Raw genomic sequence first — 22,149 nt, 5'->3', positions numbered from 1 at the left:
TACTAGTTCCCAAAGGGAATGTCTTTGGGATGTTACTACATCCCAAAGACATATTGTTCTCTTTGGCTGCTTTCAGTGATGCCAGTATTTGGTTAGACTCTTTCTCTCCGATTGTTCTGTCTGAGTTATTTTCATTAGTTACTTCCTCCAAACCATCAACATGTCTGTTAGACCCCATTCCTACCAGGCTGCTCAAGGAAGCCATACCATTAATTAATGCTTCAATCTTAAATATGATCAATCTATCTTTATTAGTTGGCTATGTACCACAGCCTTTTAAGGTGGCAGTAATTAAACCATTACTTAAAAAGCCATCACTTGACCCAGCTATCTTAGCTAATTATAGGCCAATCTCCAACCTTCCTTTTCTCTCAAAAATTCTTGAAAGGTAGTTGTAAAACAGCTAACTGATCATCTGCAGAGGAATGGTCTATTTGAAGAGTTTCACTCAGGTTTTAGAATTCATCATAGTACAGAAACAGCATTAGTGAAGGTTACAAATGATCTTCTTATGGCCTCAGACAGTGGACTTATCTCTGTGCTTGTTCTGTTAGACCTCAGTGCTGCTTTTATCAGTGCTGATTTTATTACAGAGATTAGAGCATGCCATAGGTATTAAAGGCACTGCGCTGCGGTGGTTTGAATCATATTTATCTAATAGATTACAATTTGTTCATGTAAATGGGGAATCTTCTTCACAGACTAAGGTTAATTATGGAGTTCCACAAGGTTCTGTGCTAGGACCAATTTTATTCACTTTATACATGCTTCCCTTAGGCAATATTGTTAGACAGCATTGCTTAAATTTTCATTGCAGATGATACCCACCTTTATCTATCCATGAAGCCAGAGGACACACACCAATTAGCTAAACTGCAGGATTGTCTTACAGACATAAAGACATGGATGACCTCTAATTTCCTGCTTTTAAACTCAGATAAAACTGAAGTTATTGTACTTGGCCCCACAAATCTTAGAAACATGGTGTCTAACCACATCCTTACTCTGGATGGCATTACCCTGACCTCTAGTAATACTGTGAGAAATCTTGGAGTCATTTTTGATCAGGATATGTCATTCTAAAAGTTGGCCATGTCCAAATCCCATGTTCAATTTCTCATGTTAAATTTCCCATGTTAAAATCACGTTACAACCCCAATTCCAATGAAGTTGGGACGTTGTGTAAAATGTAAATAAAACAATACAATGATTTGCAAATCCTCTTAAACCTATATTCATTTGAATACACCACAAAGACAAGATATTTAATAAAAGAGAAAAATAACTGGTACAACACAACACTTACAAATAAATGCCAAAAAGTTTAATAAGGTGCTGAAAACATATATATAACAATATACAGCGGAACTAACGTTTTGACATCTTCCTCAGAGTCCTGCAAAGACAAAGATGGTGCAGCTAAAATACTAATAAGAAGCAGGTGTCCTAATGCTTCCAAAAGGGCATGACCATCCGTCAGACACACTCACTCAATTAGTAATCAGTTCATGATTAGAAACACACTGTCCCAAAACAAACAACTAAGGTGCCTAAAGTGTAAATCCATAATGCTTCTCTACATACATAAGAGTTTTTTAATGATATCACCACCTCTGGGTGGAGCTGTGATTCTCTCAATCCCACAAAATTTTAAGGATGCTGGGGAGCTATGACCGGCCTGTTTATAGTGCCTTGCCATGGCATAAGTTAGATTCTGAGTACGGATTGCTGTTTTATGTTCAGCTATCCGTAATTTAAGTTGATGTTTTGTTTGGCCAATATATGCCAATCCACAAGGGCATTTTAAAAGATATACTACATGTGTAGTATTAACATTGATAGATGAAGAAATAGAATATTGCTTACCAGTGCGAGGATGAGAGAAACACGAAGCAAGATATTTAATGTTCAAACATAAACTTTATTGTTTTTTGCAAATATTTGCTCATTTTGAAATGGATGCCTGCAACATATTTCAAAAAAGCTGGGACAGTGGTATGTTTACCACTATGTTACATCACCTTTCCTTCTAACAACACTTAATAAGTGTTTGGGAACTGAGGACACTAATTGTAAGTGTTATGATTGGGTATAAAAGGAGCATCTCCAAAAGTCTCAGCCATTCACAAGCAAAGATGGGGCGATGATCACCACTTTGTGAACAACTGCGTGAAAAAATTGTTCAACAGTTTAAGAACAATGTTTCTCAACATTCAATTGCAAGGAATTTAAGGATTCCATCATCTACAGTCCATAGTATAATCACAAGATTCAGAGAATCTGGGGAACTGTCTACATGTATGCGGCAAGGCCGAAAACAAACATTGAATGCCCATGACCTTCGATCCCTCAGGCGCACTGCATTAAAAACTGACATCATTCTGTAAAGGATCTTACCGCGTGGGCTCAGGAACACTTCAGAAAACCATTGTCAGTTAACACAGTTCGCCGTGACATCTACAAGTGCAAGTTAAAACTCTACCATGCAAAGTGAAAGCCATACATCAACAACATCCAGAAATGCCGCTGTCTTCTCTGGGCCCGAGCTCATTTGAAATGGACAGACGCAAAGTGGAAAAGTGTGCTGTGGTCTGATGAGTCCACATTTCAAATTGTTTTTGGAAATCATGGACGTCGTGTCCTCTGGACAAAATAGGAAAAAGACCATCCAGGCTGTTATCAACGCAAAGTTCAGAAGCCTGCATCTGTGATGGTATGAGGATGTGTTAGTGTCCATGGCATGGGCAACTTACACATCTGTGATGCCACCATCAATGCTGAGAGGTACATCCAAGTTTTGGAGCAACACATGCTGCCATCGAAGCAACGTCTTTTTCAGGGACGTCCCTGCTTACAGTAGTGTTCAGAATAATAGTAGTGCTATGTGAGTAAAAAGATTAATCCAGGTTTTGAGTATATTTCTTATTGTTACATGGGAAACAAGGTACCAGTAGCTTCAGTAGATTGTCACAAATCCAACAAGACCAAGCATTCATGATATGCACACTCTTAAGGTTATGAAATCGGGCTATTAGTAAAAAAAAAAAAGTAGAAAAGGGATGTTCACAATAATAGTAGTGTGGCATTCAGTTAGTGAGTTCATCAATTTTGTGGAACAAACAGATGTGAATCAGGCTGGCTTCATCCCCTATGGAAGGATGAAGCCAGCACCTGTTGAACATGCTTTTCTCTTTGAAAGCCTGAGGAAAATGATCAGCTCCAGGATGATCAAAGACAGTCTGGAGTTACCTGTAAGTGCTGTGACAGTTAGAAGACGCCTGTGTGAAGCTAATTTATTTGCAATAATCCCCCACAAAGTCCCTCTGTTAAATAAAAGACATGTGCAGCAGAGGTTACAATTCGCCAAGGAACACATCAACTGGCCTAAAGAGAAATGGAGGAATATTTTGTGGACTGATGAGAGTAAAATTGTTCTTTTTGGGTCCAAGGGCTGCAGACAGTTTGTGAGACGACCCCCAAACTCTGAATTCAAGCCACAGTTCACAGTGAAGATGGTGAAGCATGGTGGTGCAAGCATCATGATATGGGCATGTTTCTCCTACTATGGTGTTGGGCCTATATATTGCATACCAGGTATCATGGATCAGTTTGGATATGTCAAAATACTTGAAGAGGTCATGTTGCCATATGTTGAAGAGGACATGCCCTTGAAATGGGTGTTTCAACAAGACAATGACCCCAAGCACACTAGTAAATGAGCAAAATCTAACACAGTGGTAAACATACCACTATCCCAGCTTTTTTGAAACCTGTTGCAGGCATCCATTTCAGAATGAGCAAATATTTGCACAAAAACAATAAAGTTTATCAGTTTGAACATTAAATATCTTGTCTTTGTGGTATATTTAATTCAATATGGGTTGAAGAGGATTTGCAAATCATTGTATTCTGTTTTATTTACATTTTACACAACATCCCAACTTCAGTGGAATTGGGGTTGTAAATTTCCCATGTTAAATCCCATGTTAAATTTCCCATTTTAAATCTCTTGTCTGTGTGGGTGTCTGTCTGTCTGTCTGTGTGGGGGTGTGTGTGTGCGCGCACTTGTCTGCGTGGGTGTCTGTCTGTGTCTGCATGTCTGTGTGTGTGTGTGTGTGTGTGTGTGTGTGTGTGTGTGTGTGTGTGTGTGTGCGTGCGTGCGTGCGCGCACACTCTTGTGACCTGCCCATGAGATGGATGTGTCATGAACATTTTGTTCACACAGTTGTCGCCGTGGTCCAGTTCGGCCCGGCCTGTGGTTCGTGGACTCGCCACTAAGATGCGTGATGATGTCATTGTTTTTATGGAGTGTTGGAGTTTGCAGTTTTTCTGCCCCCCTGAGGTTGGAGCAGGTTTTGCACCTCTTTAATCGTGTGTGGGTGATTCTTTAACTACGGGCACTATTGGCCTTGTAAATGTAATTTCCACCACACCATTGCCTTACAATATAAAGCGCCTTGGAGCAACTGTTTGTTGTGATTTGGTGCTATATACATGTGCTCTGATGTCACTGTTTATCTCCGTAGAAACTACCCAAACAATCTTTCAAACAAGCTGTTTAGGGACATTACAGTGTTGTGGTGGAAATTACGGCAATAGTGTGGGACAACTACATTTTGTTTAAAAAAAAATCACAACAGTTATATGACATTGAATACCCCAGTTATGTTTTGATTATTTTACTGATATTTTATTCAGAGATATTTTAAAACATTAGAAAAAACATTTCTTTACCATTCATTTTTATCATTGAAGATCAAAAGTCTGGGTGTGGGACAAGCACAAAACGGCAATATTTGCATATAATGATGCTGAAAAAAGGTGAAAAAGTCATCATAGACTACTAGAGCAAATTTCTTAACACACTTTCATTGTAAAGATAACTATAAAAGTGTGAAATTTCCCCTTTTTTCTGTTTTTCATAAAATTTGATCAAAGGACATAATAGGTGCCCGTAGTCTAAGAATCACCCGTGTGTGAGACTCTGATCAGTATAAACTGCACAAATGGCCAGTTCAGAGGCTGTGGACGAACCCGAGTGTACAGTTGAAATGGTATGCAAATAATGAATATTTGAGTTCAATGGAATGAATATTTCATGAGGTGAAAGCTGGAACATACCATTCAACGAGGCAAAGCCGAGCGCGTGCTCACACAAAAGGGACACGCTTGTTTGCGTGTGTACGAGGTCTCTTAGATAATAAACCGACCCTTTTATTTTTTTTTTTAACTATATGGATTTGAATGACATGCGATTACACCAATCATGCTTGAACCCTCGTGCGCATGCGTGAGTTTTTTCACGCGTCGGTGACGTCATTTCCCTGTGGGCAGGCCTTGAGTGAGATGTGGTCCCGCCCTCTCGGCTGAATTCCTTTGTTTCACACGCTGCTCGAGACGGCGCGCGTTGCTTTATCAAAAATTTTTCTGGACCTGTGAGGAATATCTGAGTGGACACTATTCGAGAAATTAAGCTGGTTTTCTGTGAAAAGTTTAACGGCTGATGAGAGATTATGGGGTGTTTCTGTCGGTGTAAGGACTTCCCACGGAGCGGGACGTCCTGCAGCGCTTCCAGGCGCTGTCGTCGGCCTGTTTCGAACTGAAAACATCCTAATTTAAGGCTTAATTCACCCAGGACATCGTGAGAGAACAGAGAAGATTCAGAAGAGGCCGGCATGAGGAATTTATGCGGACATTCCACTGTTTAAGGACATTTTTTTAATGAAAGACGTACGCGCAAATTCGCCGAGTCGTTTCCGTGACGACTCGGCAAATCTGTGTGCGCCGCGACAGGAAAAACACCTCCGTGTTGAAAACCATTTGTAGAATTCAGGCGGCTTTTAATGGCTTTCAACAAGTGAGTAACTGAGAAATTGTTTAACAGCTTGGGCATGTTCCAACTTGCCCGTTAAGATTTCCAATGGAGGTGTTTTTCCTGCCGCGACCCCCCGCGGTCGGGTCCAGCCCGACATGCGACTCTGCCCGCACGTTCTTTCATTACAAAATGACCGTTAACAATGGAATGTCCGAATAAACTCCTCATGCCGACTTCTTCTGAAAGTTCTCTGTTCTCTGACGACTTACTGCGTCAACAGAGCCTGAAATGTGGAAGTTTTCAACTTGAAACGGCGAGACGCTGCTGCCTCGAAGCGCAGTGTGTGTGCAAATACTGAGATGGTAAAATTGTGTAAATGTTGTTGAATTAGTTTTTTCAGAAGACATGTTGATTAACTGTGAAACACCGCTGTTTTGTGTATTTTTAATGGGGAGTATAGAATGTTCTTAATACTGTTCATTTTTTAGTAAAGTAAAAAAAACACTCCACCCTCCGAAACAAACCTTCAAGCAATTGCATTTAATGTCTTATGATGACAGAAATGTGATTGAAGAAGTAAAGATAAAGCACAGTTCATTAAAAAGGTAAATCATTTCTCAACATAAAATATATTTTACATTTTTTCACCAAACTTTTATTTAAAAAATTTACGCACAAAGGCTAAAAAGACATTTTCCAACAATAACACAGGTTGTACATCCTCATCCTCAGATGTTATTATATTCGTTATTATATATGTATATATATTAACACGTTATAAATGTTGCAGATCACAGACCTATTCAATTCGGATCAAGATATGTGATCCTCTGTGAATAAAACTTCCAATATCTCAGAAACTAAAGCAGCACAAATGAAAAATATAACGGCACAAATCAACACAAATGAAGTCTGGTTCAATTTTGGAGCAGTCTGGGGTGATAATGACCTCTGAATGACCTAAAAAATAATCTTTAATATCTCAGAAACCATAGCAGCAGAAATGAAGCACTAACCACTCAGCCTGTTTGCCTGGATTTTTTTTATCTGGCCAGAATTAATCATTTGTGTGGATACAATGAATTATTTTACCAAAATTAAAATCAAAAACCAACGTTCCTGCTACGATCCACGGCTGGGTTTGAAACAACAAAAAAGCCCTGTAATTTCTGACAATACTCAAACGCAGTGGCAGTGCACTCGCCTGCTTGCGCTAAGTGTGTGCCCGTCATCAACGCGCAAAAACAACACTCTTAATATCTCAAAAAGTTTTTTCTTGGATTTTTTTACATGGGTGGGGTTTCAGCTTCACTGAGCTACAGATCAGTGGTGTGAGACAAACTGAGACTGCTTTTAAAGATGACACTGGGCAGGTAAAAGGTCAGCTTGAAGTGACGCGTCCTTGTGAATTACAGAAGGATTGAAAAGTGCATCAACTTTAAAAATTTCCAAATGTTTCTTGGCAGAAATGTTTCCGCAGTCCGTCAGAGGCCCTTTCTGTGTGTGTGTTTGTGACTGAGCATGCGTGTTGTGACATCAGTGTGTGTGTGTGTGTGTGTGTGTGTGTGGTCAGTGTGCCGTGTCTCCTCTGTCCCCTCAGGACTGTTTGTCTTGGAAGCAGAACAGAGCATCTCTGTGTGCGGCCCGGCCCGCCGCACTCCGGCTCAGCTTCTGTGCTTTGGGTGGCGGCTCCTGGTACGGGCCCTCTGTGTTTGTTCTGCCCCTTAGTGATGAGATCATTAGCTCCACCTCCTCTGTGATTGACAGTTGGTCACACGTGTGTTTATTTGTTTGTTTATGTTGTGTTTCAGCTGAGTGGGATTTTATGGAACTCGATCATATGACCAAGCCAGCTGTTAAGCTCTGTCCCCAACACACACACACACACACACACACACACACACACACACTAAAAAGTAATCAGATTACTTGTATTTTGCTACATCCCAGCATGCCATGCAGCAGCTGTAAAAATGATAAAACGCCTTTCTGATTCTGCATGTGTGAGTGGAAGCATTTAGTCTTTTCCTGCACATTTCTATTTTTAAAGGAATATTTCCTCCTCGTCCATTAGCACAAAGTGAATTAGCGGAGATGAGTCAGCCAATCAGCTGTGGCATTCAGAGGCAGCGCAGCCATTATTGGCTAATGAGACGACAGGGAATTAAAGCTTTTATTCTCATAACGCTGATGTGTGTTTGTCAGTGAGCCGCCTGCACCTGCTTCTCCTCTTCCATTTTTTTTCTTCCCACTCAGAGCGGAAATGAATCTGTTGATTCAGATTCATACAGATGGTTATTATTAGGAGGCTGCACCTGTTTCTGGCTTTTATTGAACAAATCTGGCAACAAACCAAAGTAGGACTGAAGTACGGATTAGTTTTTTGTTTCTTTATATATATTTTTTCTTTTGAAATTTATTCTGATATTTTGCAGCAGCATCTGTAAGTCTCACCTGCACAGACACGATTTACACTTTTTTCCCTCTTGAAAGCGGTAATGAAGGATTGAGAGAGCGATTGACCATTCGGTAATTGGAAATCTTCACGATGCACAAACAGAGAAACCTTCTGTATGAAGACGTTATTTTAAAGCCGTAAAACCACACGTCGTGTTCAGGCTGTGAGTTCACTCACAGCTGTTTGTAATATTAAGTCATTTTTCCTGCATCCATGAACTGTCCAGCAGGGAGCAGTATGGTGGTGGCAGTTGCATATGCAAAACGAAGTTTCCCTTTTGCTGGATGTGGTGCTTCAAACTTCACCACATGCAACATGGTTTGACCTCATTATAGTGACTTTGTAGCATTTACTGTTTTTGAGTGCTTATTTACACTTGTGACAAATGGAGTCTGTCTGTCTGTGCCACACCTCCCCACATCCACCACACCACAGAACCAGCTCATGTCCTACAAGGCAACCACCCAGACAGACAACCAGTTCATCCACAGCTCTCCAAAATAACCATCAATCTGCTGCAGCCAGGTGGAACATGGGCGTGCCCTTGACCAGCTGGAACATTGGCGTGTCCTTGACCAGCTGGAACATGGGCGTGTCCTTGACCAGGTGGACCATGGCTGTGTCCTTGACCAGGTGGAACACGGGCGTGTTCTTGACCAGGTGGAACATGGGTGGAACATGGGAGTGTCCTTGACCAGGTGGAACGGGGGCAGGTCCATGATCTTCTCCAGTCTCTGGAGTCCTCCACACTGAGCCACCTGTGTCCTGGATCATGTCCGGAGAAACTCACCACATGGACTAAATGTGGTGTATCATGTTCCCTCACGGTGTCAGTGATCCTCCTCATCTGAGTCTCACTAACTAACTGTGGACCCAAGGATCCTCCACAGAGACCTGGGACCAAAGACATCCAGTCGGCACCTGGGCGGGGCTTAATTTAATAAGGTTTTTAAAACTGTTCTCAGGAAACCGCGTAAAAACAAACATTCAGGAGGTCGACTCCTGAGCGCCTTCATTTATTAACCCTCTGGGGCCGCCGCCGTCTTATACAATGGCTAAGACCAAGCTTTACTAAATTCTAAATAACTTTTGAATGATATGAGATAGAAACTTACTTGGTTTTTGCTGAAAAGTTAACTCCGCGGACCTTCGTGCCAGCCATCAGCCATCTTTGTACTCCTCATAGAAGATGTGTGATGACATGCGCAATGTGAGTGTCCAATCGGAATTGGTTCACTGTCACATGGTTTTCCACAATACAATTGTAGGGCAGCTTTACCTCACGTGAAAAGCCAAAGATCATTTTCAGGAGTGATATGTTACTAGTTGGCCCGTTTGAATAGCCCCTTGGGTGCTCCAATGAGTACATACTATTAGTACATACTCAGTGTGCCCTGCGCCATTACGCACAGCGATCAGTGAAAGCAGGAGCACACGGAGAGCCTCTGATGACAATCTCACGTGCTCAAACAAAGAGTGTGTAACTATCAGGATTGCTCCATTAGTTTGCATGTGAATGTTACTGGATAACTCTGTTGCTTTCTCTGCGTAAAGCACTGTTTACCATATCAATGGACAACAAAACGCATAGACCATTTTGTATATATTGTTCAAAATGTGCATTTGTGTTTATTGTTTGAACCTTTTTGTTGTGCAGTCTTTCACACAAGACCTCAAATTACCTTTATAAAGTGTCAAAACAGTTGTTTATTATAGTTTGCTGTGTGTTTTGAATAAATGTGTGTGGAAAATTATTTTTCGCTTTATTTTTTCCTTGCCTATTTTTGATTGTAAACCTTTATTACACTTATAAAACACAACAAAACATATATATTCTGAAAGCACAGGTTGTCCTGAAAAGAAGAGATGGAAAATGTGATTGTGGGATGCAGGGAGAGCTTTTGACAGCAATAATAAAACATTTATGCCAGGCGAGTGAACTGTCCAAAAAAATGCCCTCAGACCCCAGAGGGTTAATGTGGCAGCTCACAGCCAGTTAGGGGGCACGTGGAGGTCAAAGGTCACATGAACAGTGTAATCATTATTGGGCTCCCTTACAGCTTGTTAGCAGATGCTAACAGGTAATCCGCATCCACAGCTAATCAGCATGGTGAGAAAAAAATCTAATGTAATTAACCGGAATTAAAACTACATCAACCTGTGAATGTGTGAAGATGGTCAGGAGACACGGTGGGGGGGGGTTTCCGCAGACGCTAAAGTCCAACTGGACGTGTGAGACACAAACCGGCTCTCTTCACACTGCTGCAGCGTTCACGTCATGCTCAGACCCCACCTCTGGAAAGGAAGTGGCTCATTTACATGCGCACACAGGGTGGTAGGTTCAATTCTCTGTGTTTGTGAGCTTGGCCTTATTACCACCACAAAGCTCCCCTTGAGCAAGGTCCTTAAAGTGGATATGACACTTAAAGACAACATAGTCTTATTACATGTAACAAAGGGTATATAATTCAGTCAACCTAAGCATTTTGGAAGATGGACGCAGTTCTCCCGTTATATACAACATTGAACGTCCCGCCACTGAAAAATGTGCACGCCCTGTGACCAGCTTCCCACTGAGCACCAAACCTGAAATAAGTCATTGCGTGTAGACCGTGTCGGCTTGCGCGCCTGGCGGCCGTTGTTTACACTTTTTTTAGCGGCAAAAACTTTGATTAAACACAGCTCTCAGGGACTTGTTTGTCGATATGCCTGACCAGTGTGTCCCAGCATATTGCACAAACACAAGGGCAAAAGGTTTTAGCCTTTTCAAGTCCAGGCAGATTGATAGAAAGCCGCGGTGTTATGTGATGCATGAAATGTCCGGCTGCCGCTCGTTCCGCTCGCACACACGCATTTGCTGCAGACAGCAGACACTTTCCTCTACTGCCTCCATGTTCTCAATGCTCACAGGAACACATAAAATCTCAATCCCAAATAATATGTTTAGAATAATCTTGAAATGGTCAAGGAACTTGTAAAAATATCAGTGCAATACGTAGTAAACACAGCGGCGGCATGTTCACTGTTGTTTCCGGTGATCTTTTTCAAAACTTTCACCATTTATGTTGGGAAAGTGTAGTGACACTGATGAACCCCAGGAAGGACAAAGAAGAGCAGTGGAACTCGCACTTCTCGCCCTTCACAAACAGCCGGTTCTCCAACAACCGCTGCAGGACCTGATGTACATGCTGGACTTGAGTCTCAGGATCCGGGGAAAAGATGAGTATATCGTCCAGATATACGAAGACGAATCGGTGCAGGAAGTCCCGCAAGACGTCATTAACCAAAGCTTGGAACGTCGCGGGAGCGTTCGTGAGGCCGATTGGCATGACCAGGTACTCAAAGTGACCTAACGGGGTGTTAAATTCCGTCTTCCACTCATCTCCTTTCCGAATCCAAACCAGGTGATACGCATTCCTAAGATCTAATTTGCTGAAAATTTGGGCTCCATGCAGGGGCGTGAACACTGAATCCAACAGGGGCAAAGGGTATCGATTGCGAACCGTGATCTCGTTCAGCCCTCTGTAGTCAATGCATGGACGGAGTCCGCCGTCTTTCTTGCCCACAAAAAAGAAACCTGCACCCATCGGGGAGGTGGCGTTCCGGATCAGCCCGGCAGCTAACGAGTCCCGGATGTAGGTCTCCATTGATTCGCGCTCAGGACGTGAGAGGTTGTACAGCCTGCTGGACGGGTACTCAACGCCCGGGATCAAATCAATGGCACGATTGTACGGACGGTGTGGGGGAAGTGTGAGTGCCAGATCTTTGCTGAAGACGTCAGCAAGATCGTGGTACTCAACCGGCACCGCCGTCAGATTGGGGGGGACTTTAGCCTCCTCATTAGCAATTAAACCGGGGGGAACCGAGGATCCTAAACACTCCCGGTGGCAGGTTTCGCTCCACTGAGCCACAACCCCAGACGGCCAATCAATCCGGGGATTGTGTTTTACCATCCACGGGAAGCCCAAAATCACGCGGGAGGTAGAAGGAGTAACAAAAAACTCAATCTCCTCCCGATGATTTCCAGACACCACCAGAATTACTGGTTGTGTCTTGTGTGTGATTAAAGGGAGAAGGGTGCCATCTAGTGCCTGCACCTTCAATGGCGAAGGAAGCGCCACCAGAGGGAGCCCTACCTCCCTTGCCCATCTGCTGTCCAGCAGATTCTCTTCTGACCCCGTGTCCACCAGTGCTGGGGCTTGAAGGGTTAGATCCCCGCTCAGGATCGTAACTGGGAGACGTGTGGAAATACGTGTATGTCCCACGTGAATGTCTTGAGAGAGGGACATGAGAGGGACGGCGCGTGCCCGGCCAGGTCCTTCGTCTCGCTCCCGACGGCGTTCTTCTAATCGATTGTCTAATGGTATGACTAGATCGATAAGTCCATCCAAATCCTGCTGTTCATCCTTGGCCAGCAGCACGGTTGAAGCGGTCTTGCCTCTGTTAGGGTGATCAAAAACCGTTCTGAACTCCCTCACAAACCCAGTATAAGTGGTAAGGAGCCATGAATTCTGCTCCCAAAGCACCGTAGCCCAAGCGCTTGCCTCACCTCGAAGCAAATTAATCACATAAGCCACCCTACTGGAGTCTGACGCGTACATCACGGGACGCTGTGCAAAGACGAGCAAACACTGCATTAAAAAGTCAGCGCACATCTCCACACAACCTCCGTACGGCTCTGGGGGACTTATGTATGCTTCAGGGGATGGGGGGGGGGGGGGGGGGGGGGGTTGTTGAATGACCATTGGAACGTCTATATTCGGCACCGGGTCAGCAGGAGGAGGAGCTGTAGCAGCGCCCTGAGCGTGCGCTTCCACCTGCGCGGTGAGAGCCTCCATCCTGCGGTTGAGGATGACATTCTGCTCGTTCATCAGATCCAACCGAGCAATAAAGGCGGTGAGGATTTGCTGCAACTCACCAATCACGCCTCCTGCAGATGCCTGTGCACCCTGCTCTTCCATTGGCTGTCCAACAGATGGTTGACGCCCCTCGGGATCCATGACGTTGGCCGAGATATCCTGTTGTGAAAGTGTAGTGACACGGACCCACAACAGGGGGCGTAAATGAATGGACAATGAATGACCCGAAAATAGAACACTTTACTGTTGTGAATGTGCACAACGAAATACAGACAATTACAGAATTTGTATGTAGTCAATCTACAAAGGTGACGTGTGGGCAGGCTCGAGGATAGAAGGCGTCTGTCCAGAGAGGAGCCGGAACCCACACGATTTCCACCGCCACCGAACCCGGAGAATACTGGAGCCGCCAAGTCCCGAGTCCTCAGGTGGTCACCGTCTCCTGCTGTCGGATCTGGTACTGCTGGCAGGAAGCAGAAGCAATCGAGGGTGGGTGTGTGCACACCCAGTAACACAGTCAGAACAGTTAGATTTCTCCTTTTAAGGTGGGAAAGAACACCTCCACCTTTTATTTACAGTTAAACTCCGGTTGTCTCTGTAGTTCGGTGTGACAAGTGAACGCCCTTCACTTCGTCACCACTCCATACTCCGACAGAACAACAACAGCGAGTAGACTCCTGAAACAATATCAAAGACTAGAGAAAATAATGTGCGCAAGGCACAATCACAGCTGAGGTATTACCTTCTTGGCTTGAAGATATCTCGGCAGCGAGGTGGAGATGTCATCCGGCTTTTTGGAGTGGTTGATGAATGACAGCTATTGGAGATGATGATTGACAGCTGCCACGTCTGACTGTCCTGAAGAGGCAGCAGCACCCTCTCGTGCCTGAAGCCCGCACTTCAGGCAGGGCGCCCTCTGGTGGAGGCCAGCAGTACCTCCTCTTCAGCGGCCCACACAACAATTTATTTCCTATTCTTTCATGAAAATAACGTAACTAAACATGGATAAATGCAATGCCAGGCACTCAAAAACGGCAAAAACCCGAAGGTAATGATGGTGGTCCGCAAGTAGTAGCTACACTATCGCGGCTCCGGAACAATAACAAAGGCAGTAAACAGACGCTAGAATCGAAAATGCTATAATTAGTGTTATAAACAGCATCAACAAAAATCAAAGCCTCCCTTACCATTCCGTATTATGCAGCCTTTCAGAATCGATCGAATTTGCACGTCTCTCGCCTCTGCTTCGGTTCCGCCATAAACACCGTCGGAATTATTTTCGCTGCCAGAATGCACCTGGTTTGAATGTTTGTCCGAAAGATACGGCTCCAATCTGTAGGGTCTAATCACTGCTGCGACATCCTCAGGATCCGAGTCAGTCTCGATTTCCTCACAGAAATAATCCACACTTGAAGAGTCAGAAAAGTTCTCGATCTTGTCCCTTTCCATGCTGAGGTCTATCTGTTCCTGTTGTCAATCGAACAGACAAAGACGGAACTCTACACGTTGTGATGTCACGGCATCAAGTGACCGCTGATGGAACGCGCTTTCCAAGAAACACACTTTTAAGAAGCTGTACAAACTTTATTTCTCAGTGATAATGATTAAAACCACTTTCAACTGACGATACTGTATGTATATTTTGATATTTATATCAGTTTTACCTAATTTTTTAGGTGTCATATCCACTTTAATGCTTCATTACTTCTGATGTTACATTTTGCGACTTGCATGGCAGCTCTTGCTGTGTGTGTGTGTCTGTCTGTGTCTGACCTCATCTTTCTGATTTTGTGTCTCATGTCCTTGTCACCGTTAAGTCTTTTGCCTCTGTGTCTCATCATTAACTGTGTGTCAGGGAAATCCATGAAGTTTGTCCCAAAGGAGCCTGATGGGAGGACATGCAGGTGGTTGGCGAGACAGAGGAAGATATAGAGGACAGGGTGAGGTGGAGGCGATTGATCACCTGTGGTGCCACCTAACGGGAGCAGCCGAAAGAAGAAAAAAATCTCCCATTTGGCTTCTATGTTATTTGTACGTAGTTGAAACAGTGCCCCCAGTGGTGCCTTGAGCACAGTTAAAGTTGGACAGACTGTGTCTCAGGATCATGATTCATATTCCAGTCGACAGAGTAATACACAGACCGTCTGTGTGTCAAAATCTGAATCCACGTGTCCTCTGAGTGCCAGCGAGCATCATGGGAGTCGTGGTACAGAGATGTATAGAGCTGAGAAACACCTGGTTCATCGTCACGACAACAACAGGCTGCAGGTGCTACGTTCAGGAACAGTCGGGTTATTGTTCCTGCATGAAGGAGCTCATTAACAACAGCTGTCACCGTGTTTATTTCATTCATTAATACAGCCTGTAATCAGCCAATCAGTGATCAGCATCCTGATCAGCTGGAGCATCACACAGGGAGGGGGGGTGAGGGGGGAGACCACAGGAGGAGGTGAGGGACTGAGGAGGAGAAGAGAAAAATGGAGGAAGCTTCAGACCCTTCAGACAAGAGGAGGGAGGTGGTCCAGGGAGGAGACAGACAGAGGGAACATGATGAAAGGAAAGGAAAGGAAAGGGAGAGGAGAGAAAATCAGGAGAGAGTTTGTGGATCAGCGACAGAAAGTGTGAGAGGAAATGTTTGAGATGAATCCACCGCCTGAAACTGGGTCACAGTCCCCAAAAAACAGGGGGGAGCTGTTTTTCTTCTCAGTCTTCTGAGCAGCAAAATCTTGCAGGAGGAATCAGAGCGGGAGGAAGGAGGCGAGAGGAGGAGCAAAGAGGAGCGGGTCGGATCCTGCTGCTGATTTTTTTAGCATTTTTTATTGTGTTCCAAAAAGACACATAAAGCTTGTTGTAGTGAAAAATAAACGTCTGCCTGACCCCGCGAGGAGCACGAGCCGGCCCACAGTGCAAAGGTTCTGAACCGCCAACAGCCACGGTGCATCCAAACAAGCATATGTGTGTGTGTGTGTGTGTGTGTGTGTGTGTGTGTCCGTGTTTTCTTTTTCTGTGTGTGTCTCTGTGTTTCTGTGTGTGTGTCCGTGTTTTCTCTTTCTGTGTGTGTCTCTGTGTTTCTGTGTGTGACCGTGTTTTCTCTTTCTGTGTGTCTCTGTGTTTCTCTGTGTGTGTGTGTGTGTGTGTGTGTGTCCGTGTTTTCTCTTTCTGTGTGTGTCTCTGTTTCTCTCTGTGTGTGTGTATGTGTGTGTGTGTGTGTCCGTGTTTTCTCTTTCTGTGTGTGTCTCTGTGTTTCTCTGTGTGTGTGTGTGTGTGTGTGTGTGTCTCCGTGTTTTCTCTTTCTGTGTGTGTCTCTGTGTTTCTGTGTGTGTGTGTGTGTGTGTGTCCGTCTTTTCTCTTTCTGTGTGTGTCTCTGTTTCTCTCTCTGTGTGTGTGTGTGTGTGTGTGTCCGTCTTTTCTCTTTCTGTGTGTGTGTCTCTGTGTGTGTGTGTGTGTCCGTGTTTTCTCTTTCTGTGTGTGTGTCTCTGTGTTTCTGTGTGTGTGTGTGTGTGTGTGTCCGTGTTTTCTCTTTCTGTGTGTGTGTCTCTGTGTGTGTGTGTGTGTGTGTTTTTTTGTGTCCATGTTTCCTTTTTCTGTATGTGTGTCTCTGTTGCTGTGTGTGTGTGTGTGTGTGTGTGTGTGTGTGTGTGTGTGTGTGTGTGTGTGTGTGTGTGTCCATGTCCGTGTTTTCTCTTTCTGTGTGTGTCTCTGTGTTTCTGTGTGTGTGTTTTCCCTTTGTGTGTGTTTCTGTGTTTCTGTGTCGTCGTCATCGTCAAGATCGTCGTCTTCATTATCAAGCTTGCCGTCGTCATCAAACTCATCGTCATCGATCTCGCCATCGTCATCCAGCTCGCTGTCATGATTGGTGTTGTCCTTGTCATCAAGCTCGTTGTCGTCGTAGTCATCATTAAACTCATTGTCTTCATCAAACTCGTCGTTACCAATCTCGTCATCAAACACGTTGTCGTCATGCATCTCGCCGTCGTCATGGATCTCAACGTCGTCATCAAGCTTGCCGTCGTCATCAATCTCGCCGTCGTCATCAAATTCATCGTCATCATCAAGCTAGTCATTGTCATCAAACTTTTTGTTATCAAGCTCATCATCATCAAGCTCGTTGTCATTCTCAAACTTGTCATCGTCATCATGCTCCTCATTGCCTTCATCATTCTCATCGTTGTGATCATCGAGCTTGTTGTCATTCACAGTCTCGTCCTTGTCATCAAGCTCGTCGTTGTCATCATCATCAAACTCATCGTCTTTATCAAACTCATCGTTTCAAGCTCGACATCCTCATCAAGCTCGTCGTCATCAAACTTGTCATCATCATCATCATCAAACTCATTGTCATCAAGCTCGATGTCTTCATCACAGTCGTCGTCATCATCAAACTCGACATCATCATCAAGCTCGTCCTTGTCATCAAGCTTGTCATCATCATCATCAAACTCATCGTCATCAATCTTGACGTCTTCATCAGAGTCGTCATCATCATCAAGCTTGTCTTCATGAGTCAATCACAGAACACAAAAACAACCTAAATAAAGCACAGAAACTTCTAATCAATAACTCCTGGCATCTGTGGGAGACAATGGTGTAGCGTTTTTTGTTTGTGTTTCTACTTTTTCAATTTCAATTTATTTTCATTTATATGGTGCTAAATCACAACAAAGTTGCCTCAAGGCGCTTCACACAAATAAGGTCTAACCTTATCAACCCCCAGAGCAAGAACACATGCGACAGTTGTAAGAAAAAACTCCCTCTGATGATTTGAGGAAGAAACCTCAAGCAGACCAGATTCAAAGGGGCGACCCTCTGCTTGGGGCATGCTACCAACACAAATTCCAAAACAAATGTACAGATAATTTTTGTCTTTTGTTTCTGTGTCAATAAAAATGTCAGCATAAATATAATAACTTGTAAATTAAAATTTTATTTAATTATATGTGACAGAAAACAGTGAGTTTTAAGTTTTTAGACCATCTAATGTCATCATGCAGTTGTTCCACCAAACCAGAGCATGATAAGTCAGGTGGGGTCCTGGGGCACGGGCCAGTGCTGCGCATTACCGCATCCACCACAGAAACACTTTGGGTTGTGGATGGTTACAATCTACCTGCTGCAGTCAGTTGAGTCCTGGGCATGTCCTTGATCTTCTCCACACTGAGACACTTGTGTCCTGGATCATGTCCAGAGAAACTCACCACATGGACTGAATGTGGTGTCTGATGTTCCCTCACAGTGTCAGTGATCCTCCTCATCTTAGTCTCACTAAGCAACTGTTTATTGGGCACAAAGTCATTCCAGCAGGACCCAAAGATCCTCCACAGAGACCTGGGACCAAAGACATCTAGTTCTTACCTGAGGACACTGGTTAGAGTCCAAATCTGACAACCAGAGAGTACAACAGGAAGCTGCAGGACCCTACTTGGACCTTCATTCTCCTGCAGAGAGACACACTCCAGTGCAAGCACACTTCAAGAATATTGATAGACACAAAAACTTGATGGAGCAAATACACCACAAAAATAACCAAAAATTGTTTCACAGTGCGTTTGCTGGAGACCGAAAAACTTGATTAACATCCATCACTGACTGGTACAGGACTTGACAAGAACTGGAGCTCCTTTCTTCTTCTTCTTCCGCTCCACAGCTGATCCCCTAGAGTCGGTCCTGCACAGTTCTTCTCTTGTAGAATTCTTAGAAACACGAGGAGCAGTGAGCAGGTTTCTTGATTTAGGACTCAAGAAGGGCATCCAGCATAAACCTTGAGCCAAATCCCAAAGTGGATCTATCTGCAGTGATCACCCTGACCAACTGTGCACAAAAAATTGTGTGTAGGGGGGTGCTTTCTTCTCATCCTTATTTCTTTTCCTTCTTCTTGTCTTTCCTCCTCTTGCTGTTGAAGTTTGTTTTCGGCAGATTATTCAGTGTTGACTAACGTGCTCGGCTTGCTGGGACCCTCATTGGTAACAAATACTGTGGTAAAAACCAAATCATTGACAATAATAAAGTCTAAGCGTGGTCCTCGTCTGCTGACCAGAACATGGACACGTCTTTGTGTCTGGTTTGCTCCTTCAGACAGACGTTAGACGTTGTTCAGTCAGGCGGCAGACCCTGAGGGAGGAAGACGAGCAGAGGAGGAAGGCTAAGGTGGGGGTGGTGGTTCAGGTCATTACTGCCCTTCTAGTCCCGCCCCCAAGGCACCACAGACAGCCCGGCCACCAACGGATGCTTTTAGAGCTTCAGACTCTCAACACCTTGATTTTAAAACCACATGAGAACCAAGTGACAGAAGCAGGCGACGGCAGCGTCACATGACCTCGCTGCTGCCGTCTTCACCACCAACACGGTCTGACTTTTACATTTGTGTTAATTATCTGGAATCAGTGCATTCTGCAAACATTAAATACTTTCTGTGACAGCAAGACTGCTCATCTTTCGAAACACCATTGCCCCCTAGGGGCTGGCCACCATAGTTTTTTTTTTTGTTTTTTTTTTTAGAGATTCTGATTCGTCCCTGGAGGTCCCGCACTGGATTTTCATTGTATCAGCGAAGTTGAACAAACATCTTTTCTGTGTCTTTTGACCTGCAGGTTTTGGAGCATTATATGAAACACATTTCAGTGTTCTACAAAGTTGAAGACGACCTCATTTTTCTGGCGGTTGGTTTGAGGGCACAGGAACGAGCAGCAGCAGCTGAAAGCCATCGGGCCGGTGTTAAGTTACCGTGTGTGAACGGGAGAAGGAGGCAGACAGATTGAATGAGAGCTGAATCACGGTGTTAACAGACACTAATGTGTCTGACAGACACCCTCGTCCCAGTCTCCTCCAGAACAGCAGGTGGCAGCAGACAGCAAACACTCCACCGACACACCAAGTCTGCAAGAACCAGTCAAATCTTACGTTATTAAAGGGACGTCTGATGCCAGATCACCCAGAATTCAGAATGTACAAGGACAAACCTGGGGTTAGGGTCATCCCGTGTTCTAAAAAAAGGTCACAGGTGAACACTGAACAGTTTCATGCAAAATAAATCCATGATTTTTGAAAATGTGGAAAGTAGAAATGTTTGGCACAGTTAACAGAGACTGACACTCATGATACTGTGGAGGAGGACCCCGTTTTTGTTTTGACTGTAGAAGCATTGGACAGGCTGTACTATTCTGACTCTGACACAGGCTTACAGATGCTTACCAGGAATTTTTATAAGAAGACCCTAGTTTATGTCACAGATTTCACAAAATCATCTAAAACCTTCTGTTGAATTCATAGGACCTTAAATAATCCTAACATGCTCCAGGTAGAGATGTGAATTGTGTAACTGGATTCTTTTGTCTATTAAAAGTCTCAGTACTTGCTTGTTTTTCCAACTATAAAAATAAATTAATGGAATTAAATAAATATAATTAAAAAATCTTTCTTTGTTAATATCTTCATTGCTTTCTGTGTTTGTGTGGCTTCACTCCCAGTGCTCCAACTTCCTCCCAGTTCCAGAGACATGTAGGTTAGGCAGGTTGGTGACTGTAAATTGCACCCCCGCCCTCCCTGACTTTACCTCTGAGCTCTGCTGTTCCTCAGGGATGTGTTCTGACTCTAAAACTGTTCAGTGCTTGCATGGACTGGGTGTTGGGTCGGGTTGTTGGGCTGGGTGTTGGGTCAGGTTGTTGGGCAGGGTGTTGGGTCAGGTTGTTGGACTGTTTGTTGGGTCGGGTTGTTGGGCAGGGTGTTCGACTGGGTGTTGGGTCAGGTTGTTAGACTGGGTGTTAGACTGGGCATTGAGTCGGGTTGTTGGCATGGGCATTCGGTTGCGTTGTTGAACTGGGTGTTGGGTCGGGCTGTTGGGCATGTTGTTGGACTGGGTGTTGGGTCGGGTTGTTGGGCAGGGTGTTGGACTGGGTCTTGGGTCGCGTTGTTGGACTGGGTGTTGGGTTTGGTTGTGTAGACCATAATCTTTTCTGTCTTTGTTGATGAAGAAAAGTTTACTTATGCTGGATTTGTGGATGTTGCTGTGGTCTTTCTGGAATCTGTACCCTGGTTGCAGCACTTCAGAAGCTGAGCAAGGAATCAGAGTGCTCAGGTTCAGGAGGAGGGGCTGCGATGGTTTTCTCCCTGGGTGGCTGTCAGGACCCACGGTGGTTCTGTACTGTGGTGGACACGGTGATGACGAATTGCTTTTTTTACTCAAGCGACAACTTGAGACCGCTAGAAATGAAGTTGATGTAGAAGTGCAGTACCTTGACTGGCCACTTAGAGCACGCTCCAAAACAGAGCACTTTCCCATAGGAGTCCATGTTAAAATGTCCAAATTTAGAGCAGAAATATACATGTTTACAGGCTGGTCCAAAAAACAGTTTTGCTCTCTATAGAGAGTTTCCTCCTCCATGACAACTGGACAGGGGTGATTTTTTTTTTTCTAACATCTTAGTTTAAAATATTTTAAGCCATGAAGTTCTGTAAATTTGGGGGTGTGGTCGTTTTGAGTGACAGCTGCTGAGCGGCGCGTCTCCGCGTCTCGTCTTTTAGTTCGTCGTCTTGCTCGGTGCAGCTGGTCGTGGAGACTGTGTCTGCTTGATTGGAGTATTTTGTTACAAACGTGGAATCATCTGTTTCCTCATGGACAAGCGTCCAAATGGATCAGACATCTATGTTGCAGTATTCATGCTGAGTAAAACTCTTGTCGGATTTAATGCTGTATGCTAATGGTGTTAGCACTTTTAGCAGCTGTCAGCAGTGGTGGGCACAGCTAGCCAAAAAGTTAGCTTCGATAACCGCTAATCTGCTAACTGAAAAGTTAACTTTTGTATTTTGACCCAAAATGCATAGAACACCGCCATCTACAGGATGAGAGTGTAAATAGTATCCAACTATCATACGGTTGCCATTCGGTGCGTTCGTGTATCACACTTAAACAGAATGTTCAGTTTTGCAAATGCCTTTATTTACAAATGAAAAAAATACATATCTCCAAATACAGATTTATTTGTAAAAACCAACACCTTACAGTAACGTGTGTGTGTGTGTGT

General features: G+C 44.1%; 1 protein-coding gene across 1 annotated transcript in view; it reads left to right on the top strand.

Annotated features, from left to right (window-relative positions):
* plxna3 (plexin A3) overlaps window positions 1–22,149 on the top strand; it is a 148,110-nt gene that overhangs the window by 6,131 nt on the left and 119,830 nt on the right. The gene's annotated exons all lie outside the window — the stretch shown is intronic.

The sequence above is a fragment of the Thalassophryne amazonica genome, chromosome 6 (assembly GCF_902500255.1).
Source record: "Thalassophryne amazonica chromosome 6, fThaAma1.1, whole genome shotgun sequence".
Classification (NCBI taxonomy): domain Eukaryota; kingdom Metazoa; phylum Chordata; class Actinopteri; order Batrachoidiformes; family Batrachoididae; genus Thalassophryne; species Thalassophryne amazonica.
Note: the sequence above shows the minus strand (reverse complement) of the source record. Positions and strands in the feature narration are given on the sequence as shown.